The sequence below is a fragment of the Amblyomma maculatum genome, chromosome 3, assembly GCF_055883805.1.
Source record: "Amblyomma maculatum isolate TAMU_Amacu chromosome 3, ASM5588380v1, whole genome shotgun sequence".
Lineage (NCBI taxonomy): Eukaryota > Metazoa > Arthropoda > Arachnida > Ixodida > Ixodidae > Amblyomma > Amblyomma maculatum.
In genome coordinates this window covers 174110534-174137453 of record NC_139346.1, presented here as the reverse complement: position 1 = coordinate 174137453, position 26920 = coordinate 174110534, and the positions used below count along the sequence as shown (strand labels likewise).

General features: G+C 47.7%; 1 protein-coding gene across 4 annotated transcripts in view; it reads left to right on the top strand.

Moving 5' to 3' along the window:
* Positions 1-9957: 9957 nt before the first annotated feature.
* LOC146196993 (solute carrier family 35 member G1-like) overlaps positions 9958-26920 on the top strand; it is a 56254-nt gene continuing 39291 nt past the window's right edge. The window contains exon 1 of one of the 4 annotated variants that reach the window (XM_084598708.1): positions 9958-10106. The gene's annotated coding sequence lies outside the window, so the exon portion shown is untranslated. Of the gene's footprint in view, positions 10107-13326; positions 14269-19681; positions 19723-26920 lie in introns of those variants that run through there. The other 3 variants (XM_084598711.1, XM_084598707.1, XM_084598709.1) reach the window with 3 other exon arrangements.

Genomic DNA, 26920 nt, shown 5'->3' with positions numbered 1-26920 from the left:
GATAAAGATGTTCACAACTGTATTGCAAAACGTTGGAAGCTGACAGAAAACATTGTAGTTCAATCTCCCAAGTTCTAAAATACTTATTACTATAGGTGTCTTTCACTCGCACGTTGTTATTATATATATTTTTTTGCTTACATCCTCAGAATGGCTTTTGAGCTGAAGAGAAATTAATTCAGCATCACATTAACAGCAAAGAAACACCCGTGTTTACGGTACGCTGGGAATAGAGCTTATTTTTCGTTCATTTTCAAGTTCTCCGAACGGAGAAAAGAAAATGATGGAAGCGTCAAGCACGGGCCCCTCAATTATGGTTTTGCTTTCTTTAACTCATATTAATACGTTAGGGAATATGGATGAGGCAATGTAGGTTCCGAATACGCACCGTTATCTCCCAGCACCTCCGCACCGTCACGAGCCGATGATGCAGGGGCATATCGCAGGACCGTTTGCCTTGCCTACGCCGCTGCCGCACCGAAACAATGCGTAGTCTTCCCGAGAGCCGTCACTGCTGCTGCTGCTGCTGCTGCTAGTACTTCCACGGCGCCTTCGCTACCGCCGGCAGCCCTTCATAGGCTAGGCTCTGTCTCGCTGCAGTTGTGTGCAGTAGCGGGGAAGGCGTGATGTTCGTGGTATGCTCAAAGAACGAGATTGAAACACTGCATTATGATCTTGCCCCGTACTTAACATTGTCGGCGTACTCGCGCGCGTTAGGATAGCGTAGCTACGCTTCTTTGTTATCTGTCTTATACTATCACGCATGCGCACAAATCTAGCTGAGAAACGTCTGCTACAAAATGGTCACCACGAGGAAAAACAAAAACTAAACGCGTTCAGAAGTCGTCATCAGTATAAAAATACGCTACGTTCTGGAAATTCCAAGCAAGGCGGCATAGATTAATTATTTAGACGCGTTCGGCCTTAAAAACAAAACACGAAACAAAGGAAAGCAACAGTTAGCCACAGGCCGATTTATCCTCTTCCCCTCGGTTCTTGTTTGAATTAGAAATCTTCTATATTATTTGAACAGTCGTATCTATCCCTACCCCTTCCACCTCCTTGTTTTCAGCGAGCAATATTTCAGAAGCGCACTCTAAGTATATATCCCCCACCTCCCTTTCAGCCAAGACTAGCAAGATGAGCCTCCTATAATTCCGCTTCCTCTGTTGACTGAACTATCAAAGTTGAGTCGAAGTTGTATGAACCGCTTCGCTTCGCGTCGAGTGCGATGTATGCAACTACTGAACGAGCGGAGGCAGCGACAGAGGACGGCGCTGCCTTCGCGTGATCACCGGGCTAGCGACACTGGCCGTCGTCGTCAAATCGGAGCGCCCTTGATCTTTCCCTCATTGTTCTTTAATTGGGCGAGGGAGGCTGGCGAGACGTTGTGTAAGAACGCAGGACGCCGGCCTGCGCGCGTGTGTTTATTTCAGTCACAAACGTGCGCGAGCAGAGGCCGTGTTTGGTCAGTCGACCTCGCCTCCTTACCACTAACGACTCTTTCTTTGCGTCCTTCATTCGTACTTTCGCTAAATAAAAATGTAGACATCCGTCCCGAGCTTATTTTTGCGCTAAAGTGGCTGGCCTTCGTGTTCTTAACGCGGATGCGCATCCCTACGTGTTTGGGTTAACGTCTCAAGGGCTCTGCGGCGACTGAAAAGAAAGTTTGCGGACACAGCTGATAGCTGGGTGTCGTATCATAGACGCCTTGACGGCGATGCTGGCATCGAGTCGCTGTCAAGACATAACGGCATTCTCTCACATACTAAATGCCTCAAAGGTGAAGTGGGACGCAGCGCTTTCTATGGCTAAGATCAATATAGACTGGTTGATCGGACCTGCATCGTCGCAGCGTTCGCAGAAGACCTGCCCATTGGGGCTCTGCCCACCAAGTTCGTCAAGGCCTCTGTTGAGCAAAAAAGATTTTCCTGCCTTCCGTCAAAAGCATGTTGGTGCCGATGCGATTCTGCACCTCGCTGTGCATTGTGTCTGGTTTCTTTTTAAAGGCGGAGATTAAGTGCCTCCCCCCCCCCTCCTCATACAAATAAGACAAGAAATACTGTCACGCCTCGACAGAAACCCTAGGAGGGGATAAAACGGCTTAATGGTCAACCAAAAAGAATCTTGCGTTGAAGCTTCCTTCTCTTGCAGCCTCCCGCTCGCGGCCAATCATCTGCTGTGCGGCAATTGCCCCCCCCCTCTCCCTCCCCCTTTTTTTCAGGGAGCGTCGTCCCGATGCTCCCTGATGGTATATGGCTCGGAAATTACTGCCGCGTTGTCGACGGGGTGCGACTCGTGGTATGGTTCAGATTGTGACAGGGCGTACCAAGTTCGTTCCTCATAGACTCTGTAACGGCCTCTGGTGACTGAGCCTTCGTAGCAGTAATTCGCTGCAGCTCCTCGATGACAATTTCTCGAATGAGTTCTCGAAGAGCGGTCATATTGGTTGCAGTCAGTGCCGCAGCGGTCGTCAGAGAACTGTTGAAGGGTCGGTTGTATGGTGGCATCGTTCTTGGAGGGCACGCTCTATAGCTGCAGCGTCCTTGACGAACTCACGGTTTTAGATGGGTTGCGCTCCAAGCCGGCAAACACCTTCTCTTTTACACCTTTTACGGCGCATATGTCGTAGCTTCCTCAGCTCACTCCTCTCAGGGTCGGCTAGGTGAAAAAGGCGAGCCATGTTTTCCGCAAACATAGCTACGCTTTCATTCGGCTTCTGGACGCACACTTCAAGCAGGCGTAGCGCATTGCCTCTTCGATCAGTACTCGCAAAAGTGTCCGCCAGGTGGTGATGGAAGTAGTTCCATGTGGACAAAATGGCCTCGTGGTTTTCAAACCAAGTTCTCGCACTATTCGGAAGGGCAAAATAAACGTTGCAAAGCTTCTGGTCCGTGCTCCACTGGTTGAACTTTGCCACCCGTTCAAACTGGTCGAACCATGTCTTCCACATCTCCAAACGCGCCCCCGCGGAAGCACTCTGGTACCTTGGTGTTGTGAAGAGTCACCGGCGTAGGGGAGGTATGTACCATGGCTTGGGAGACCTGGTGAGCTGGGACGTTTGAAGGGTCGCCCGGCAGAAGGTTGCACTCCTCCGGGGCTAAGCCTAGAAGGCGGCGGCTAGCGTGATATACAGGCGTGTCGGCGCCGCTGTGGACTAGCTGCCTGAAGGAGTCATATGCACTAGCACGCTCCACCAATGTCGCGCCTCGATAGAACCCCAAGGAGGGCCTAAAGATAAAACGGTTCAGTGGTCAACCGAAAAGAGCCCTGCTTTGTAGCTTCCTTATTCTCTTCCAGCCTCCCTCCCGCTCATGGTCCCAATTGTCATCTTTCGCGTCTTCTTGATTTGAATCAGGCTGTTATCCTGAGTTGATAAAGGTTAGATGCGTATGACAATGAATTGGGGAGACTGTGTAGGCGGCCTTTATATCACTAGGAACGTCTGCGATGTTTTTGATCTTACTTACAGTGTCCTTGTGTTTTTTAAATATATTTGGATCTCTTCTGGTGAAGAGGCGGTCGGTGAGAGGCTCTAGGAACTGCGAACGCTTCAGAAGAAGGTGGTGATGAAAGGTCAAAATTTTTAGTGGTGTAGCTGGGTGAAAATATTGAATTCTTCTGAATTTGCTCTTAAGAGGCCTGGTGCCTTGTTTTGTGAGAAGGTAGCTTAGAAACTCAATTGTATCGATACCAAGCAGGCAGTTCTAACAGCGGGGGTTACGTATGCAAAGGCCCTGTAAGCAGGCCGGCGGTCCAGTAAAGAAAAGTCGTTTATTCATGGAAGGGAGCGATATGAGTACGCTTTGAAGCAGGTGACTTAGACGTCACGTGTTAGCGGTCTGGGCTTTATCAGAATCGTCATATCTTTAATGTTGGTTAAATCTAGGAGTTTGATCTGGCAAAGGGTATCGACCGGGTTCTCGACACGATCTTGGGCTCCTGCGTAACTACTGCTGACTGGCCTGGAGGTCGCCATCTTCTGAAGGCCTCTGTGGTGTTGATTCAGGCTCTGGTTGACGTGCTGCCTTCTGCAGGTGTTCTCTTGTGCGACAGATTTTATGACCGTCTTCGTTCTTCACAATCGTATATCTTGGAGTTCTGGCGAGCCTGAGAGCAATAGCTGGAGACCAGGTTCTCTGGAGAGTGTCGTACGTCATTACATGTTGTCCTGGCGTCAGCGGGGATAGCTTCCTGGCGCCGCAATAGTAGGGAATCTTTTGCCGACACCGGATCGTGTGGAGGTGGCTGTGAGCAGCCTTGCTAGGTACTGCCTCCGGTTCCAGGTGCGCTGCTGGTACAGGCAGGAGGGTCTGTGTCTGCTGCCCCATGAGCCTCTGCACAGGAGACTTCAGAACAGTGTCCCTGGGGGTATTACGCCACTCAAGCAGTACAATTACAAAATCTGGTGTGCGAAGGGAGCCCTTCTTTAGCAGCTTCTTGACCTCCTGAACAGCTCTTTCATTTATGCCATTAGAAGGCGGGTGACGAAGACTTGACGTGACATGCTCAATGTCGAGCTTTCTCAAACAGAAATTGAAATGTGAGTTACTGAAGTGGAGCCCATTTTCACTATACACCTTCTGTGTCAGCCCATGCACAGGAAAAACGTGTGCACACCAAGCCTAGCCGTCGTGTGGCGAAGCTCTCGAACTTCAATGAAAAAGAAATAGAAGTCAAGCACAACGGCAAAATCCCGGCCACCGTAGTGAATTAAGTCCACGCCTACGAACTCAAATGGCAGGGTCGGAACGTAATGGCTCTAAGGGGCATTTTCTACTTCCGAGGCTGGTGCTTTTGACATATCTTACAGGTCTTGCAAAACTGCTTAATATGTGGGCACATTATTTGGACAAAACATTTTTCTGCTAACCCTCCTCTTCACCTTATCAGCTCCAGCATGCGCCGTGTGAAGGAACTGCACATTTCTGCATTGCTGACATCTCAAATGGGCACCGCTGCAACCATGCAGGCAAGCCGGCGGGCCGGTAAAGAAAAGCCGCTCATTCATGGAAGCGAGCGATATAAGTACTCTTTGAAGCAGGTGACGTAGACGTCAACGGTGTTAAGCTTCTTGGTACGAGCGTCCAAATGGTCATCAATGCGAGAAACCAGGGAAGCTGCACTAGTAGCTTGATGCAGAGAGGTATGCGCGCTAATGCCGGGGGCCCGCACGTATTCTTCAACACGGCCAGCAAGTTCGGCGAGCTTGCTTACTGGACCATCGCCTATGGCCCAGAGGATGAGGGCCATGCTTTGAGGGATGTGCTCAAAAATGAACTTACGCCCAGACGCCGGGAAGACACGAGAGCAATGAACTAGGTGTTAGCTGCTGATATGCGCCGAAGAAATAAATACGCATCGACCAGCAGGGACCAGATGCTGGATCTGGTGGGACAATATCGCAGCACGTACGTAGACCGTTGTAGCCATACCTCGGCAAAATCGCGGTAATTCATTCAGGCTCACTCAGAAAATTTTGGCTAACCTGCGGGCTAACTCAAACTCAGGCACGCTCTGGCTCATCAAACTCTTGACCTCAAACTCATTTATATTCAAAATTCACTTGGACTCACTCCAGCTCACGACTGATCGGGAGTTAACCACTCTTTGCGACTCATGACTAACTTTGACTCTGACTCATTACTGCTTACTCATTTGGTCTTACTCACAACTCTTCTGGACTCATTCATTTTGACTCACGACTTGGACTCACGACTCAGTTGGGATCACTCACTCTTATCGACACAAAAACCTGGGCTCACTGCTTATTACGACTCATGACTCGTCAGGACACACTCATTTTGACTCTGAAGTCATTTGAACTTACTCGCTCGCTGAGCTGAGCAATTTTAATGTGAAAGCGTTACTACGCCAGGTCTAACTGCTCGTCGCGGTGTACCGTGTCCGTGTCCGTGGCCCCCAAGCCGGAGCTGCGCCTAACAGAAGAAGAAGAAGAAGAAGGAAAGGGAAAAGAAGAAGAAAAACAAAAAGAAGATGAAGAAGAAGGAGAAGGAGAAGAACGCTCAGTCACCCGCAGCTCATGCTTTGGATCCTTATTCGGTTCAGAAGCGTCGAACCCTTCTCGCTTTTTTTTTTTTTTTAGCCCAAGTGGCCTTGACGAATGCAATTATCTTTAGGTTAGCGGCTTCATGTTTTGTGTTTTGACTTAGTGCATCGCTCTTCACGTGATTGAAGTACGACATACGAATTTTTTACTTTGTTATAAATCATAATCAAATTTTAATGTTACAGGTTCTCAGCAGGCATAAACTAAATGTCCAACAATGCTTATCTAGGCCTTTACCTTAATTTGTATATCAGTGGCAACATTCACTGTGCGAAAAATACAGAAAATACACCAGGGCGCGCTCGAAGGAATACGTCCAGAGAATTCTGTTTCAGTAAGAGGGAGACCTTGGTAAGGCACCGCGCCTGCAAGCATTCTCTCTGAGACGGCAATAAACCCCTCCTCCTTTCTGCTGTAAGTAAGGGAGAGAAATAAAGGCGCACGTCGTTATCACGAAAACACAGATTAGGATATGAGCCTGAGGCCAGACTCGCAGCCGAGATTCCAACATCCGTCCGGACTCATACATATCTGAACGTGAGTCCACACTCACAACTCAGATCATGATCTGACCATGAGTACTGGTTCACTCACAACTGACTCCGGAGATTGATCTCTCCTTGAGTTCGGACTCAAGACTCAGATCATAATATAAGCGTGAGCGTGAGTCAGTGTGAGTCGACGCATGACTGATTCCGCCGACCTGTTGTTGTAGCGCTGCTATAGTGAAGCGCCGCTAGGCAAGGCGTCCTGATGCGTGTTGCCGCTAGCAAGACGGGCGGCACAGCCGGTGGAATCAATGGTGGAGAGAACAGAGGGGCGTGTGCGATGCCTGGTCGCCAGATCGGTCAGGGATAGGGCGAGAAATAACCAGCCCCGACAGTGGTAGGTTCTGAAATGATTTTATTGCGCTATACGCGCTGCGAAGCCAGGTGCCGGCTTCGGTGACGGGCGCCGCAAGAGGCCAGAGCGAGACGCGATGAGGAAAACCAGCTCAATCGTGTCTTCTTGAAAGTCTTCGCGGGATATATGATCCGAACACTTGAGTTACATGGTTTTTGTTGTATTTATGGGAGGGGTTTATGGAGCTTATCATAGGAGGTTGCGGCCAATTACTGCACCAGGGTGGCCAACTCCTGTTCTGGTGAGGGAGTGCGTTGCCGAAGGTGTTCACCGGCATCAGGTCGCGCCCCAAACCTGTTTATGCAATTCCATCGACACGCGGATTTTTTTTTTCTTTAATCCGGTGGAGAATTCCGCGGCACCGGGATTTGAACCCCGGTCCTCTTGCATGCGAGGCGGATGTTCTACCGCTACGCCACCGCTGCACCTGCCCTTATACATAGCATTCATTGATTACGAAAAAGCATTTGACTCAGTTGAAACCTCGGCGGTGATGCAGGCATTGCGAAATCGGGGGGTAGACGAGCCGTACGTGAAAGTGCTGGAAGATATATATAGTGGCTGCACAGCAACCATAGTTCTGCATAAATAAAGCAACAAAATTTCCATAAAGAAAGGTGTTAGGCAAGGAGACACAATCTCCCCAGTACTATTCACAGCTTGCTTAGAAGAAGTATTCAGACTCGGAATGGGAGCAGTTAAGGATAAGGGTAGATGGAGAATACCTCAGTAATCTGCGATTTACTGATGACATTGCCTTGCTAAGCAACTCGGGGGATGAACTTCAAATAATGATTGGTGACCTAGACAGGAAAAGTAGAAACGTAGGCTTGAAAATCAATATGCAGAAAACTAAGGTAATGTTCAACAGCCTCGGAAAGGAACAGCAGTCTACATTAGGTAGCGAAGTACTGGAAGTGGTAGGCGAATATGTCTACTTAGGACAGGTAGTAACCGCAGATCCGGACCATGAAAAGGAAATAATAAGAATAAGATTGGGATGGAGCGCATTTGGAAAGCACTCACAGATTATGACTAGCAGCTTACCGGTATCGCTAAAGAGGAAAGTATATAACAGTTGCATCTTACCTGTACTCACCTATGGGGCTGAAACGTGGAGGCTAACCAAGAGAGTTCTACTTAAGTTGAGGACAACCCAGAGGGCTATGGAACGAAAAATGGTAGGGGTATTAAGAGATAGGAAGCGTGCAGAGTGGGTCAGAGAAATAACTCAGGTTACCGACATTCTAGTGAAAATTAAGAAGAAGAAATGGGCATGGGCAGGACATGTAGTGCGAAGAGAGGATAACCGATGGTCGCTTAGGGTAACAAACTGGATTCCGAGGGAAGGAAAGCGTAGCAGGGGGCGGCAGAAAGTTAGGTGGACGGATGAGGTAAAGAAGTTCGCAGGGGTCAAGTGGATGCAGCTGGCACAGAACCGGGTTAAGTGGAGAAATATGGGAGAGGCCTTCACCCTGCAATGGGTATAGTCAGGCTGATGATGATGATAATGATGATGATGATGATGATGAATGGGAGGGGATGAAGGTGTTGAGCGGATGCCGATATTCGCGCTGCGCTTCGACAAGAGAGTGGTGATATATAGTAAGAGAGGGGGGGGGGGGGGGGGGGGGGGTGGCACAGTTAATTTAGTTGCGTCACTATAGTGCGGTGTCGTAGGAAATGTTTTTGAATGGCATTTATTGCCCACGGTGAGATGTTGCCCGCCTAGAGGTGCGACCTGAGGACAAATGTTTCAGGAGAAGAAAATTATTTGGGCAGAGAAGCCAGCGCCCAAAACGGAGCATTTAAGGTGGGACGAATTGATGCTTCTCTATCGATGAACTTCTGGAGGCCCGTATGTAATGTTTGTAAGGTACGAAATTTTTGGGATGTCGAATGATTGGAGCTAATTTTGAGAGAAGAGGAAGAAGGCCCAGTTCTCAGCCTGAAGTGTATAACGTCGGTAAACATATATCTCTGCACCCTAACTTTTGGCCGATCCTCTTGTGTGGGTATGTGCCATAAATTTGGAGAACAACAACGTTGGCAATGTGAAGCTTGAGTTTCCGATTTTACTTTTGACAGCGCCAGCGTTTAGATGAGGTCTGCATGTGCGTCCCAAAGCTGGATAATGTCGGTATCCTCAGTCAGGTGTTATTTGGACTGGGATATCAGAAAAGGGTAAGGGGGGGGGGGGGGGGGGGTGGGGGGGGAGTGCAGAGCGTGGGCAACATAAATTTTCTGCACATTTGGATATGTGATGGTTTGTATGGTTTAACGCCCCAAAGCGACTCATGCTATGAGAGACACCGTAGGGGAGGGCTGCAGAAATGTCGACCACCCGGAGTTCTTTAACGTGCACTGACATCGCACAGCACAGTCTACCCCAATGGTTGAAACATTGAGAAATGGACAGGCTTCCAGCAAGAAGCCTGTCCACTTAGACCACTCATTCTAGCAAAGAGTGAGCGCTCCGGTGGTTCCCTGCTTCACATCGCTGACGTGTGCACAGAAAGGCTTGATATTGCCCAAAGAATGACTGCCCACACCCCTAGGCTGGGGCGGTATCGTTGCAGTCGAGTGCGTATCTTGGGCGTTCGAGAAGAGGAGACAAATATGTACAAAGAAAGAAAGAAAGAAAGAAAGAAAGAAAGAAAGAAAGAAAGAAAGAAAGAAAGAAAGAAAGAAAGAAAGAAAGAAAGAAAGAAAGAAAGAAAGAGAAAGAAAGAAAGAAAGAAAGAAAGAAAGAAAGAAAGAAAGAAAGAAAGAAAGAAAGAAAGAAAGAAAGAAAGAAAGAAAGAAAGAAAGAAAGAAAGAAAGAAAGAAAGAAAGAAAGACGCCGACTTGCGACAGAGACCGATCTCCTTGTAGGACTCTTATCAAGCGTTGGCATCCGCTCCTGAGAGAGCCGGAGAGCCAAGCAGCTATAGATATATACTCCGCCCTGATAAAAAAGGCTGGAAGCGGCTTCAGGCAGCTCTAGGGGAAAAGCGAGGAAGGCAAGCTCGTGTGACGCATAGAAGTCTATCTATGCGAACGTCTGGGCATACAGTTACAAACTTCTGATTGTGCTGCATGCGGAAGAGCAAATTAAACAACATCAACTAACAACGATCCTCCTTCCTGTCAGGTGAGATTTCTTTTTATTTCCTATATATGTGTACGCGCACCGTGCGGAAGTGGCGAAAGTCTTGTGATCGATCGTAAGAAGGATGTTTTCAGTTCGAAGGGAATCACGTTGACTCTATCTCGATAAGGAATCAGTGCTAAGACGCTTGCACAACGAAGTGCCTCGTGGTCGTCTATGCCTGTTGACCTAGATTTCGATCAAATAACCGTGCAACCGACTATGACGCTTACATCGGTCAAGCAACAGGATACGCTATAGCGCTATCATATGTACAGTCGATCTTATTATCCTGTACGTATTTCGGCATGGATGCGACACGTCCTATCTTATACGGAGACGTAACTCCACTTTCTTAGCAATACAATCAGCTCCCCTAGAGAAAATCGTATACAGTTTTGTAACGAATTTCTTCCTCTTGTTGCTCATAAGTATATTGCACTCTCACGGTACTTTGTGACATTTCTATTTATAGGCCAGGATAACTGCATTTGACTGGCAGGAAGCTTGATTTGTTCAAAGCTCTTTTCAGGAAACATACATAGCTCTTTCCTGTGTCCCGCGCATTAGCTCAGCGCTTAGACTCTCAGCTGCTGTATCCGAAGAAGCGAAATTAAACCCTGGCCGCGGCGGGCGCTTTCCGATGGAGGTGAAAAGTAAGGTGTTATGCGATGTCAGTGCACGTTAAAGAAGTGCTATGCGATGTCAGTGCACGTTAAAGAAGCCCAGGTTGTCGAAATTTCCGGAGCCGTCCTCTACGGCGTCTCTCATGGCCTGAGTCGCTCTGGTTAGTTAAACCCTGTAAACCAAACCTCCTTTACGTGCATTTGCCCTATTTCCACATTTCGTGATCTGGGAATACTCAGCAGTACACGTATTACTAGACTGCGTGTGTCGAGAGTTTCACGCGTGCGAGAATAAGCAGGGCGTATTCTACTTGTTCTAACCGCGAACACAGTTGGCACGGCGCAAATAAATGTGGCATGAATCGCTCACGCACGATTCTGTTAGCTACACCACCGGGCATGAAAACACCAAACAATTAGGTAGCTACAGGTAAGTGCATCACAGCGCAGTTGGAACTCGAGATCATGCTCCGACTAACTTTATTTAGAAGTGTACACAACCCTATTGCAAAAGCCAGCGTATCCCAGCGTCTTCCAGTGCGAAACCAGCAAAATTTTCGAGTTTTGCACTAGATCTGCTGGACACGCTGGAGGTCCGCGATATTCACTGGATCAGCAACGGGAAGGCACTGGTTGCACTGGTGCGATGGGAGAAAAACGCTGGGATTAGCCTTTTGAAGCTGGGTGTGTCGCTGGCATTCGCGATGCACTGGCAGAAGCGCTGTATGTGCGCCGGGGCCGCACTGGTCCCAGTATAGCCAGTGCGGCCCGCGGCGTCGACCGGTTAGCATCCCTCAAGGGCCAACATGGCAACAGCGTACTCGCAATCGACCATCGGGAAGCATATGAAATATATGGTTCAAGTAAGCACTTTTTGCTGAGAAGTCGTTGCGAGCCTGTAAGGAAATAAAAGCAGTATCTTTTTTCTAGAGTTTCCATGTCTCGATAGGTCGTTTCTAGCGTTTCGAGAGTGACCATGATCGCCGCGCCTCTGATATCTCATGACACACTACTTCGTACAACTAAAACTGGAATCGAATAATATGGGCTAACATGCATATCAAACTTCACAGCTGATCTTGAGGGCACTCTAACACAATGATTACTGCCAAAATGTTCAATGCGGGCTCAATCGCAGGCTCCAAACAGGGCCTACGCATTAGCGAGCGTAGCCTGTACCGCAGCCCAGTATAAACAGCAGAAAGAAAAAATAAAACAAGGAAGAGAGTAGTATACCGAGCGATGGGCCCATGATAGAAAAAAAAAAACATACAGCGCTTGTAATGCATATTATTTTGCGTGTTTATCAAGCTTTTGCACTCCTTCTCGCTCTGCGTATAAAGCAGCCGACCCCTCGGTCATCACAACGCTTTCCGAAATGTTTATATACAAATAAGGTTTAGTTACACGCAAAATAGTGTCGTCGCTGCTGCGTTTGCCGGTATTGAAGCTTGGCCGCACTTTTTTCCTTGAAGGTTTGTGCTAAAGCTCCGTGTTCAGCGAAAATTAGTTCCACGGTGGCACGCACCACCGAAGAGCCGGCGTTGGTAAATTTGCCAGCGATATCAAACTCCACATGTTAAAATGATTCTAGCGCACAAAATAGTGTGCATAGGCATCCAGAACATTAGTTGCAAGTCGTGAGAGCAGGCAGCATGCTCCGATGGTCAAGAAGTTGTAATTGTTAGAGCGGCAGCAATGACCTGTAGACTGCGAGACATGGAAGCCCCAACCTTATAAATGCGGTCATGACATAAACAGTAAAAATACTTGAATGGTTTGCAGCTCCTCTTTTCTTTTCGTTTTTTTTATAATTTTTTTTAGCTTTTTTATCTACTTGAGGAGCTTCGTTACGTTTTAGCCCTTAATTTTTATCCTAGGTCTTTCTTTCTCCGGGCGACCAGTGCCGCCAGTGCGGAGCGTACCATTATGCAGCGTCATACAGGGCCCATAATCAGGTATGGCGCTGGGGAGCTGGGACCCAGTGGCACTGGTTTTTGCAATAGGGAAGGTTCAAAAGGCATGAGGAAGTATATAGACCAAATTAGCCATTTTTGCACATTGCGCGAAGTCACGGAAAGCTTCATTTTCCGACATCTGTTAAAGTAAACATTTTGACGATTTAAAAGTGCAGCAGCGAAAAGCTCGGCGTCGGTTAAAACTACTTAGTATTTCTCGTTTTAGACAACGATAACAACAATACGAGGCGGAAGTGTTCGTCTCAAGTCCAAAATAAAGGACAAGGTTCAAACAGTGTATTTGCGCTGTTGTACTGGATGTGCCCTTCTTCTACTCTAACGTAAACCTCGAACACGAAACGAAAACTTTGCAATGCTGACGTGAATCGCCAGATGTCACTGCAGTGTCGCATGCAAGCTGCACAAACAGGCTGGCTGTGAGCGACACATATCTCCGCTATACACCTACCCGCCCTCACCCCAGCACCCATAGCGACAATCTGTTCTTTCCGCATGGCGTCATAGCTTTGGAGAAAAAGCGTGTGTCCTTTCCTTCAGCTGCATTCTGACCTCCTTTCCACAAACTTCGCCGCCGCTACACACACACGCCCAGCACGTGTTCGGCCCGACCTCCTCTCCACATCCGAAGATCACAGCAGCGCGTAGAGCGCGGGTCGGAAAACACAGCCGCAGGCGAGCGAAGCGCGCCGAGCACATATCGTCGAGGTCTCGTCCCCGGATCAGAGGCAGCGCCCGTGGCTCGACGCTCGAGGCCACCTTGTTGTCGTCTCCTGCAGCCAGCGAGAGAAGAAAGACGTCGAGCGCACGTGTCTGTTATAACGAACGTTCGTAACAACCGATCACTATTGCTCTTCTGTAACCGTCCGCAGCTGCACCCGCGAACGCCGGGCTGCTGCCAGCGAACATCAATTTACGACGAGCTTTCCGTGTCGTCGACGTCGGCGCAGAAAAAGGGGCCACCACAGGCAGCACGCTAACAACGAGCACCGCCGCGCATTCGATGATTGGCGGTTGTAAGTACGTCGTTTTGCGTGTGTGTTAAAGAAGAATGCAGGCCTTCCATCGACAACATCGTGACGTTCTCTTCCTGTAACGTGATTTTTGGCTACGACGGATAATTTGTGCGTTTCCTCAAAGGCAGACTGCGGCGTCTTGCGCTCAGCGTTCTATAAAGGTGTAAATACACATCGTCTCCAAGTTGTGCTGGGCATAGGGTTCCGAACGAAATAAGCTCTACCTCGTGGCATTGGAGATCGCGTTGAGCAGTGTGACGGACCGCCGAAGCAAACTGCTACTGGGATGACAGCGTCGACGTTCAACTCTTTCAAAACAGCAAAGTGGTGTTGACAATAGACTGAAGTTTGAATGGGAAACAGAATACCCTGATACGTATATGACGTACTCGACAGCGCTTATATTGAGGTCCTAGAATTAGATGTCTGAACTGTATGCCTTGGAAACAAGTGGCCAGGGAGGTTATCACTGACTACTGCGTTCGCTTCTACGGAAAATCAGCGGGAAGTTAGTATTCATGCAGGCCACTGCGCCCTTTTAAAGAAGGTAAGTTTTCCCGTCACTCATCTTTCATCTAATACAAACTTCTGCTTTGAGCTGATCAATTTCGCTATATACGCATTTCTTTCTGGCCCCGTGGGACGTGTTTCGCTTGATTTCTCCCCTATCCAAGAAAATAAAACGACAACAGAAACTACGCTTCTAAAACACTGAACTTTGTTGTTTAAATACAACATCCCAGCCCATCCACGTACACAAGTTTTGCAATGCGCCGATACACTGCTTACATATATGTTAGAAAGCAGCACAGCACCAATTCATCAAGCATCTGCGCTACAGTTTCCACGAAACCCTGGGCTGCGTTTTCTGATGTGCCCCTTGCAAACGCGGAGTCCCGTTATGAACAGAGCTGAATATGACTCACATTACAATACATGACAAGGTATGCAATGTCATGGTCAGAACGTGCACAGCATACACGCCGAAATCGGTGCGCGATCGCCGCATATAAATACATGAAATGCGCTTTGAGCACCGACATGGCAGCTAGCCTACACTCGAGCGGACGTGGTACGGTCAGGAGCAGCACGCTGACATGAGTGGCGTGCCCCGTCTTTTTTTTTTTTTTTTTTTTTTTTTTTTGCCGAACCTAATTAAAGCATTTCGCCCTAAAAACCTCTGCCACTCTTCTGTGAACAGGCAACAACCTGCAATGCGTGTCTAGCGTACCACAAACCTAAGGGCAGGCATCAGATAGACGCTTTTGTTAATAGATCCGGACGCGGTTGCTCAAAAAAACAGTTTCCACTATAATCAAGCTTCACCATGTTGTAAACTGTCTCTTTCCGGTATATGCACGAAATAAATGTCGTAGTAACTGGACCAAACCTCACGCACTGTGAGGAGATACCTGTGCTATCTTCAAAACCAATATAATGTCTCTGGAAAATAATTTCAGATAACGAGGACGAAGAAAATGGTTCTGCGATTTCGCTTCATATGTATCATATTTCTTTAAGGGCAAATAAAAAGAAAAGGCGCCAAGGAATAGGTAACATGACTATCTAATCACAAAACCAGTCACAAACCGATCAATTAATCTTCTAATGGTCGAACATGTCAGCCGGTTAGAGCCGACCAGTGGTTGGCTGGTTTGTGGAGCCTTAACGTCCTAAAGTGATACAGGCTCTAAGAGACGTCGTAGTAGAGGGCTGCGGAAATTTCGACCACCTGGGGCTCTTTTAAGTGCACTCACATCGCACAGCACACGAACGCCTTGCGTTTCGCCGCTGCGACCGGGATTCGATCCCGCATCTTTGGGCTCAGTAGTTGAGAGCCCTAACCACTGCACCACCACGACGAGGGCAGAGCCGACTAGTAGAAGCGGGCCAATAAGTCACCTTGAGACCGACTTCGCGGTTATAGATCGTTGTATAATTCGGCCCCATAGCTTAAGATTTCATGATAGCGCACCAATAACATCTCGTTTTCTTGACTTGTCCTCTTTTGCTGGTCTCTTGAAAACTGACGGCTTATCTCTAGGTGTAAATACTAAAACTGCACATTTAACAGAGCAATATTCAGGAACTGCCTCTGCAGGCGTGGTGGAGCTGATCAAGCTGACCTTTTTCGGACGCCCTCATTCACGGGGCCACGTCATCATTGACAAGCCACCAATCCACTTCTTCCACTTTTTTAATACTATAGGCTTGTGTAAGCGCCTGCACACACACGCGCAGATTATTATTGTCCTTTATTTGTCTCTGCCCTCTCATAGCTATATGATCCACGTGACTCTTGCCCTTCGTAATCGCTCCTACTTCCTATTCCTGTATCGGCCTGTTCATACCCAACACCCAACTAGACGATATGTCCGGATTACAATTTTGCATTTCTCTTCTCTCAACCGTTTCTCCCTCTTGTCTTTAATTTGTGGCTTAATTTTTCTGTTTGTAAACTGCCAGTGGATCCTGAGTGTCTATGGCGTTTGGCTATATGATCGAAAGATGGCATGTTTAATCCAGCGACTTCGGCTTCGTTCGGACAGAAGCAACATATGCGAAAGATATTCATGTGCTGAGATTGCTATACATGTGAAGCAGCTTATTGAGAGGTTATAATTGTTTCATAGCCCTCCACTATGGCCCACAAAAACGTTTCACGCATAGTCGCTCGTCAATAAATATTCATTGTTTACATGTTAGCTAAAAAAAAAGTACTAAAAACATCAGCACATTACTGTCCCTAAATCAGCCAGTTTTCCTCAGTCAAGCTCTTTATTTTGAGCTAATAGGATTGCTTCTATCCTCGTCTTCAACAAACGAACAGAACCGATCTGAGGATGGCCATTGTTGCTCGAGTCGGCTTAAATCATTAGCGTACAAGCTAGAAGAAAATAGACCAGGTGTACATCCAGTCCGTATTTATTATCATCGTTATCATGGTGAACGGACTGTAACGACTATTGCACGCGTCCGACCGTATATAGCGGGTGAACGCAGCATTCATCAAAGTCATCGCTTTTTCGTGTCTGAGCCGAGGGGCGTAAACCTTGGAGCGTGTATCGTGTGAGGCCACTCACTCGCCGTGGGCTGAAACCAAAGGAACGACGCTTAATGGGCATGGCACGGTAATTTATTGGCAGAAAGGAAGGATGCAGAAGATGAAGAAAAGCAAACAGCCAGCAGCTGCACGAATCGAGATAGAAAACCATAAAAGGCCCCCCCCTGATAACCGACACTATTTCTTTTTTGCTGTTTTTATTAACAAGTGCTCTCTCTTACGTTTGTTTATTGCTTCGACAGCAACCTAGGCCGACAGCTGTGCCTACACATGCGCTATGTGCGAGGCAGCCCGCTCTAATAGAGCAATTAAAACACAAAGCAGTGACGCATATCTGTCCGAGCGATACCTTTTTCGACGCACTGCCATCTGTCGGTGGCGGCATAACGTCATTTCCAGATTCATGTCTCGTTCCTATGTGCTTCCGGTACTCGTGGGCATCAGTTAGTGCAGCTTTGACTTAAGCCGAAAAAAATTGACCATTTAAAAGTTAACGACGACCAATGATGGAGTAAATAAATTTGTAGTCCCTCTCGTCGCCTCTTGGTGACGTCATCGCAATCGCTGTATCGAAGAAACTGCGCAAGTTGTTTATTCCCCACGAAATAGTATGTTTCATTTTTGTGCATGAACGTGCAAACGTGAATTGACACGTTTTGCTGGGAAGTCATTTGCAACCCCATGAAATGAAATGATCTCCTATGATGAATACGGTTACCTTTAGATGCAGTCGTCACTTCAATGCTTTTCACGAGTCCATTAACGGAACTGAACAAGGTGCAGAAACTGTTCTCTGTGTTTGACAAATGTTTTTACCAGGATGCTTACTAGTATACCTTCCTTGCCATTTTCCTGATAATCTGGAGATGGCCAAACCGGTATTAAGAGTACATTGGAGAGGCCGCGCATATGCACCCCACCTCGTTGCATAGAGGGAGGAAGAGTTTTCAGTGAAAGTTGTTTCTTCAAATTTGCGCGATGTAGTGAACGGGGTAGCTATATCAGGCCCAAGTTCTCTTTATATTGTGATGGTAGTAACAATATATTCATGTAAATAAAAAGAAAGCGGGCAGTTTAGCCAATACAATATTTTGGTCGTCTACCTCGCAATGCGAAAAGGGAAGGAGGTGTAGAGGGAAAAGGAGGAATGTAAGACTAAGGTAGCAATCAGTGATGTCAAGTAAGCACAAATTGCATTCTGATGTAAAATCTGGCAATAAGGTAGAACTGTCAATGCAGAAAGGGGAGGAGTGGGGTTGCTACAAAGCAGATTTCACCACTACTACGTCCCTGGTAAAGGCATAACGTGAAAGCTTGTAATGTGATAGCATTTAAGACTATATGAGACTATATGAGCAGGAATCATGCTGTGTCACGCAATTCCCTAATTCTAATAATGCCAAGTAATTCGTCTTTGGGTCCAGAGGTTGAAGATGTCACAAGTTCACGTGACATAAGCGGGCTCTGATTGGTCGGCAGGACGTGTGACGCCATGAGACAGCGTAGCATGGCCGAGCGCTGATAGTTCGCCGGGATTTGTCACATCATGGAAGCACGTTAGATGTCTGAATATGCGTATGTGATGGCAATTGGCAGATGCGGTGGTCACGTGAAATGGCGTGACATTACCATGACAGTAAGAAAAAAATGACAGCGAGCGCATCAGGTTCGCAATGACATACATCTGTAGCAGGAATGTAGCAAGACCAAATTTTAAGGTGACTTAAGCGTCTCTATATTTTTTTCTTTTTTAGCTGCACTTAATTGCGACATTTATGCCAATACGTCCCAACTGTAACCATCATCTGTCCACGATGTTGATAGACTCGTACGTCACATGTACCGTACACTTATCTATCAACACAGGTGCTTTTATATATACGGCCACTAATATGCACGACATGTTTCGATCTTGAAAATGAGCGCTGGTAGGAAACAGCGAAAGAAGAAACTCTCGTGCCAAGCTATGGTAGTCGACAAGTGCAGAAGAAAAACAGTAGTGGTTAGAAGATGCGTTTGCGATGGTTGTCATGCCACCCACCTTCGTGTAATACAGGTTCACTGTAGAAAGATTCATTTGATACAGATTGAAAGTAAAAAAGGTCGCAGACGAAATCGCCCCTGGAAAGCGAAATGTACAGAAGGCACAAATCACAGATAAGCTTTGCAGATGATAGATAACTTACGAATTAGCTTACTGGCTCCTATATGGATAACGACGGAAAAACACAAAATATTTGCAAATAGCATCTACAAACTATTTATTGCGCTTTGCCGTGGTATATATGAAAGGTCACTGAAAACTTCCGTGTGGAAACTGTTTATCTCGGCAGCTGTACCGTGAATCTAATGTTTAGAATTTCTGTTCCCGGCACCTTTTTCGCTAGTGTATTCAATTATTTTTAAAAGTCATATTTACCGTGTCTCCAATGTATCTAGTGAGCAGTGGTATCTCAACGCAGCAGCAATGTTTTAATAAGCACTCGGATGAAAAACTCGTAGTGATAACGGACGGCTTTTTTACTACTCTATATGAGTGTGTAGTAGTACTATCCTTATATGTAGTAATATCCTTACTATGAAAGCACAGGTTGCGTCTTTGTATATAAGGTGCACGCCTTAAGACACTATATCCAACCTGCGCTGGTCTTTTTATCTAACAATTTGTCCACGTATGGCCCTGATTTTGTATTTAATGCTTATACATGTCAATACCTGTCCAGGTTTAGCAGTTTTCTGTTCCTCGAGGATGAATTGATGGTTTCATTCGTTTCACGATTCCGGTGGAGTCTGCGACAGTTTTGCTATGTTGTCGACACAGCTGACAGACTGAGACGCACCGTGCTGACGTTCACACAACACAGCTCAAATAGAACGGTTTTAGGACGGCAGCTGTAAGCAATAAGTCAGAAGTGCATAGCGTCACAAGCTTTGTTCGTAAGTTCTTTTGTTATCTTTATGCATATGTGGCGTGGAAATGCCATGCTTATAAGTCCAAGTGCTTTATTTCTGTTTTTGTGTTGTTTCTCAAGGAATTCGCGACGCGCACGTCTGCTGATTTAATTTGATCTAGGCAGCAGCCGCTCTTCTCTGAGTGTTTTCAGAGGGGCTGCAGCAACCTGGTTTGCAAGGCTTATTAACACATTGAACTAGCGAAATACAACTAGTCCAGCTCCCATGTTAAATTTGCAAGGCTTCTTTGCTTGTGTTTAAGTGTCTGCGTACTGTTTGTTTGTTCCGAAGCTCTTCAGTGCTTCGACTTTGGGATTCAAACGGTTAATGCAAATCCAGGTGGATCACTCCTTGGAAACCCACCTTACAGTTCCAGAAGTGTGGACTGATTTCTGCATCGCGTAACGTTTGAGCAACGACTGCAAATTGAAACATTAAGTTGACGTGGAAGTAGACAGCTATAGGGTATCGAGGTTTGTACAAATTTGATTTGTATTCTGCGCGGCCTAGTATTGTGGAGTCGGCAGTTGAACACTATCGCGACGTGCGATTAAGTGTGTACGGCCACTGCGCCATTCGTTCACTATCACTAGTTGGTACAAGTGTCCAGCATAAGATCCAATTTTAGGCCTTTTGTCTCATTAACTGGTTGCATTTTTCGTTCTGCCTTAGTCGTTCCGTTCTCTGGCGGTATTTGATTAGGCGGTAGGTCATAGGGTATTTGCATTTTTTCTTGTTATGTTTATTAATACGAAACAATATATTACTTCGCTATGTTCACAGATTTCTGTCCGCAGACCGCGTCTGCAGAACGTGTCCGCAAAATCGTGTCCGCAGCAGTTGGGAGTAATTGAGAAGGAGTAGAGGTTAATGAGTGGTGTCGATCAATAGAAAGTGACGTAATGTTGTGGCCAAAAAAAAAAAACTTAGGCCAATAAGTTAAATACTTAGAGGCAAAACACGCAAAATTGTGGCTGCACCAGTTGTAACTGAGGAGTGGTAGAGGTTAATGAGTAGTGTCAATCGATAGAGGGCGACGTGATGTTTCGTCCGAAAAAATAATTAGGCCAATAAATTAATAGTGTAAATAATTAGAGGTAAAAATGTAAAGACGAAAATGGTCTCATTAGCTAATGGCTTGGCGCCACATTTTTATGTATCAAACACTAAAATAGTTAATTAACCCAGTCAATTGAGTTGACGTCAAAGATGTGACGTCACGCAACCTGAAGTCGAGTCAAAAAAAGGGCATAGGAAGAGATTGGCGCGCAATTTGAAACTACCAAAGACTAAAATAGTTAAGTCAGTCAATTAGAATGACGTCAAGGATGTGTAGTCACGCAACCGGAAGTAGAGCTTTAAAAAGGGCACAGGAAGGAATTGGCGCGATATTTGCAAGCACCAAAGACTAAAATGGGTAAATAAAAAGTGAATTAATGTTACGTAGAGGATGTGACGTCACGCAACCGGAAATAGAGCCGAGAAAAGTGCACAGGAAGGGATTGGCGCTGAATTTTAAAGTACCGAAGACTAAAATGGGTAAACAAGAAGTGAATTAAGCGACTAGAAGAAGCCAGAAGCAACCAACAGCAGCATCCGTGCTTTCGCATTACTCCAATGCAGATTCGGCAGTGATCTTAAAGTTTAATCAGAATTTCTTTTTTGCATGACACGTAATCGACAACGACTTTCTCTCGTGCATTATTTCACGCACCTGAACAGGTTTACATACTTTCAGGTTACTATTTCGTGCACACACACGTGGGTTTTGCATTACACACAGTAAAAGTGGCGAGGGGAGATGCGAAGCTTATACATCGACAATGATTTATCTATTTTCCGATTATAAGGCGTGATTATAACCTTTATCTCATGTTTAAATCCGCTGTCACAAGGCCGCTTCCCTCACTAAGCGATTGATTGATCGATTGATTGACTGACTGATTGATTGATTGATTGATTGATTGATTGATTGATTGATTGATTGATTGATTGATTGATTGATTGATTGATTGATTGATTGATTGATTGATTGATTGATTGATTGATTGATCTACATTGGAAGTTCTCGGGCCGCCGTCACACAATATCTTTTCCGGAGGAAAACAAAAACTGAAGCTCGAATGCAGCTTCCTTATTATTAAATAGTGCGCAGGATTTTAGGCCCTTCATCGCACCCATTTGCTAAACTCAACATGTTGAAGCTACAGGAAGTTTCGTGATAAATCCACTGGCTATAGAGCATGAACAGCGCTTCTCCCCGATTTTAATGACGGCCTTTGTATTCGCAAATGGTGCCTTCTTTTTTTGGGTAGATCGCACGCGCTTGCATGTTCGTGTGCTAGGCGGCGCTGGTGAACGCCGAGAGCTGATGCAGTGATAGAACGCTAGTGCCTACCGCGATTTTCATCCTATATTTTCACTGCTCGTTAATGCAGCGAGTGCTTTCTGAAAGGAGGAAGAGGAGGAGGAGAGAAAGCTGCCCATTGAGGAAATCAAAAAGAACGGGTATCCAGGAGCCGGATGTGTGCGTTGGCTGTGCGATACAGCAAAACTCGGTCAGCCGTGGGTGCAAGGAACTCCACACTCAAACACGGCGTGAGACCAAGCGCGCTTCGCTGAGAAACCCTCCCCGCCGCGTTGATATTTACATACGTAGTACCGTGCAGGCACGACGGCGATGCATCACCGATGATATGACAGTCAGTTGATAAAAAGAAAGTCTACGGGAATTCCAGATCAATAGATCTCGTTTATTTGCACTGATCATTCCAGCAGGAGTGCATGGATAAGTGCAAGACGTTCCAAGCCAGAGAAAGGGCAGGAAGAATGGATACTTTAAAGTACAAAGTGAACAAGTGGCGGCATAAAAGCATCAATGCTGTAGACAACGTTTCAACACGAGGAGTTGTCGCAGACAAATCTACACGAAGGCAGTTCATCATGTCGAAACATGTTGCCTGAGCACTCATGTTGACTGAGAGTGTTGTCAACATTCGCCCAAACGCTTGCCTCATCTGTCCCAAGTCCTCCAAAGCTAGTCCTTTGGGAAAAAGCAGAGAGGCTTACCCAGCTCATCCCAACCCAGCACTGAAATCCTTGACGGATATATTAGCAAAAAAGCAAAACAGTGAACAAATGTGTGTAACGTGCCAGCGCTGACATAAACGACGAATCCGCGTCTCCGTAAGCACAATCCAAGCCAAACACAAAATTTGTACTTCACATTATCCTCGTGGTGGGCCACCATTTCTGTTAGGTGCCGTTAAGCGTACGCATATGTTATTTACAGTACTACGTGCTCACTAAAAGGAGAAAAAAATTTAAGGTGTGCCAAACTTCATTGCTGCCGCTTGCCCTCAGAAATGTGTGTATCCTGTCGTGGCTATCTTTTCCTCTTCGTCTGGTGGTAGGTGGTAATAACTTTATTAAAACAGAGGAGTTTGGGGCATGCATGCCCCTGGGCCCCCGCACGGCCCCACTACACTCAAACGTTCATGTTTCTATGGTTCATGACGTCGGCAGCCCAGTCTGTGGCGATCTTCTGCCGAACCGGGTCCTCAGAGTGCAGCAGGGTCTCCCAGTCCTCCCAGGTGGTAAGGTGCTCTAGACCCCGCGGGGGAGGATCCGCCGGGCATTGGAACAGGATGTGGGCGAGGGTGGCGTTGGGGTTATTACAAAGGGTACAGGAGGGATTGGTGAGGGTGTGGTGGTGGCGAGACGCACTATAAGGAGACGGGAGGGTGCGCGTTTGTAGTCGTCGCCAGAGCGTCTGGTGGTAGTTGTCTAAAGATGGGTGAGGTGGGGGATAGAGTAGTCGCTCGGCCCGATAGGCCTGCGTTAGCTCACTGAAGGAGTGCATGCGATCACGCGTGAATCCCGGATCGGAGGCCGCCGGCGCCCGGTTTAAATAACCTCGGGCTAACGCATTGGCGGCCTCGTTACCGGGATTCCCGGAGTGCGCAGGCACCCATATCAGCTCCACATAGCGGGGTGGGTTAGTGGCGGGCGAGTTCAGTATGCTGAATGCAGAAATGTGAACTCTACCACGCGCAAAATTTAGTAGAGCAGTTTTCGAGTCGGAAATTATGTAGCGTGCTTCCGTGTGTGCAAGCGCGTAGGCGATGGCTGCTTCCTCGGCTGCCTCCGAGGAGGTGACCGAGGGGAGGGGGACAGTAGCAACAGGCTGCAGGAAGGAATTTGTGACGGCCAATACCGCTCCCTCATTCGTGCATGCGGCGTCCACCCATACGGCGTCCGTTTCGGAGCCGTAGTATTTGTGGAGCGCCGCTGCTCGGGCTCGGCGGCGTTGCTCGTTATACTGGGGGTGCATGTTGCGAGGGAGAGGCTTGATGAGAAGGTCTTGGTGGAGGGGGCGAGGTATGGGAAGGAGGGTAGGGTCATTCGCTGGGACACGAATGTCTAAAGTCTCCAGGATATGGCGACCGGTGGAGGTCTTGGTGAGACGCAAGTATTGGGCTTGGCGATGGGCCTCCACAAGCTCCCCAACTGTGTTGTGGAGGCCAAGCTGTAGAAGGCGTTCTGTGGAAGTATTAATTGGGAGATGTAGGGCCGTCTTGAACGCCGTGCGCAACATGACTTCCAAGGCGTCCGTTTCCTGCCTGTTGAGTCGGAGTTAGGGGACTGTGTATAAAAAACGGCTGAGGACGAAGGCGTGAATTAGACGACATAGGTCGTTCTCCTTCATGCCTCTGTGATGGCCCGAAACTCGTCGGATGAGGTGCGATATCGCGCCTGTCACCCGCTTTAGTTTCTTGAGAGTTAATGTGTTTTTGCCGTTGTTCTGGATGTGAAGTCCCAGAACCCGGAGCGTATTCACCTCTGGGACGGGACGGCCATCGACTTCGATAACAATCGGTGTGGTGGGGCATCCGCGGGTCGTGGGTCGAAGTATAAGTAGCTCAGACTTCTCTGGGGAGCATGAGAGTCCGATGCTCTGGGCGTGTTCTTGTGTGAGGGATGCGGCGCTTTGCAAGGTACCCTCTATGTCGCCATCACTACCGTGTGTGGTCCACAGTGTGATGTCGTCCGCATAAAGGGTATGTCTAAGATGAGGTATCGTGGACAGTTTCCGGGCGAGTGGAATGAGCGTGGCGTTGAATAGGAAAGGAGAGAGGACGGATCCCTGTGGAGTACCGACGCTCCTGAGGGTGTAGGGTTGGGAGGTAAGGGGGCCGAAATGAACCTCAGCCATGCGGTCCGTTAAAAAAGCCCGGACATAAGTGTACATCCGTACACCTATGTTCAGAGGAGAAAGAGCAGTCATGATCGCCTGATGTTCGACGCGATCAAAAGCTTTGGACAGATCCAAAGCCAGGACTGCCTTTGTGTGGCCCGGGACAGCCGGGTCGAAGATGTCGTGGGTGAGCTGCAGCATGGCGTCCTGAGCGGAGAGATGGGGGCGGAATCCCACCATGCTGTGTGGGTAAAGGTCGTTGTCCGCCATGTGAAGTGTCAATCTCGCAAGTGCCACGTGCTCGAAAAGTTTCCCGAGACACGAGGTGAGCGAGATTGGTCGCAGGTTTTCTAGTTTAAGAGGCTTGTTCGGTTTTGGTATAAATATTACCTTGGCGTGTCGCCAGGACTGGGGGAGGGTGCCCTCCGACCAGCATTTGTTGAAGTAATCTGTAATCTGTGTGATTGATTTGTCATCAAGATTGCGGAGTATAGAATTGGAGATTTTGTCCAGTCCCGGTGCTGAATTTGTGCGGAGCGTCAGAAGGGCCGCTCTTACCTCCGTTTCCGAAATATCAGCGTCTAATTCCGGGTTAGGTTTTCCTGAGTAGGGGGGCATGGAGTCGGATGTGCCGGGTGAGGTGTATGTTCGCTGAAGTGTGTCAATGAGAGCGTCCGGGTCGCTATTGTGTGTGTGTAAGAGGCGTGTAACATGGTGTTGTGTAGCGGATTTGGACTGTGTTGGATCTATGAGATGTCTCAGAAGTTGCCAAGCTCGCTTGGTGGACAGTTTTCCGGCGAGTCCGTCGCAAACTTGCCTCCAATTACACCGGCAGACCTCCTCTGCGTGTTGTTGTATCTGCGTCTGCAGTCCGGCCAGTCGCTTTTTAAGCGTTCTATTTAACTTGTTGCGTTTCCAACGCTCGAGTAAGCTGTGGTACGCCTCCCAGAGGTGGGCGAGGCGGGAATCTAGAGTGGGGGTGTCTTGTGTGGTTGTAATTAGCCGGGTATTGTGTTGGACATCGGTCATAAGTGATTCTACCCACTCGTCGATGTCCGTGATAGTTGTGTTTGTGTCGTCCTTCCGCAATGCGCGGATGGCGTCCCAGTTCACCAGTTTGTGGGTGATATGTGTGTGGCGGGATTGTTTAAAGGGGAGCGAGATGTTAATGATGTAGTGATCGCTTCCCAGTGTGTGTTGTGTTCTTGCCCAGGTGACGCCACCGAGGAAGCGACTTAGCGTCAGGTCCGGACTGGTGTCCATGCTGACGCTGGTGCCGATCCGCGTGGGTGTGTGGAAATTGTTGTGTGTAGTTAGGCGCAGCTCCTGGACTAAGGACCAGAGACATCGACCACGGCCCGTAGTGTAACTGTACCCCCAGTCGGTGTGTTGGCAGTTGAAGTCCCCTCCGATGAGGAGAGGGTGCTTGCCAGCGAGTCGGTGGAGGTCCCGCAAGAGCGTCACCAGGGAAGACATTGGATGAGATGGGGGGTGGTATATATTGGCAATGAAGATGGAGGGCACTGTGTGTGGGTGATGCATTATTTCCGTGATAACGCAGGGTGTCTCTGACGTAATAGTGTGTGTTTGGTGGGTGATTGAACGGTGAATAAGAGTGGACACCCTGGGTTTGTCCGTGGTATCTGAGTGGTGGGGCATAAAACTAGACAGTGATGCTCTAGTGGCCGTATCCTGGAGAAGAATGATTTGGGGCGGCGGGGTGAGGATGGGAATGAGTAATTGGAAAGGCGCACGCTTGCCCCGGAAGCCGCGGCAATTCCACTGGAGAATGGGTAAATTAAGTTGCTGCCCCGCCATAGTGGAGAGATTGGGAGCCAAGTGCACTAGGCGTTGAAGAGGGTGGTGGTTGCGAGGGATGAAGAGGAGGTAGTTGGAGATTGATGTGCTTCAGGATAACGGTTTGTGTGTGCTCTAAGGTTTGAATTCGGGTGTCTATGCTGGTCATTCTCATGTCGAGTGTATGAA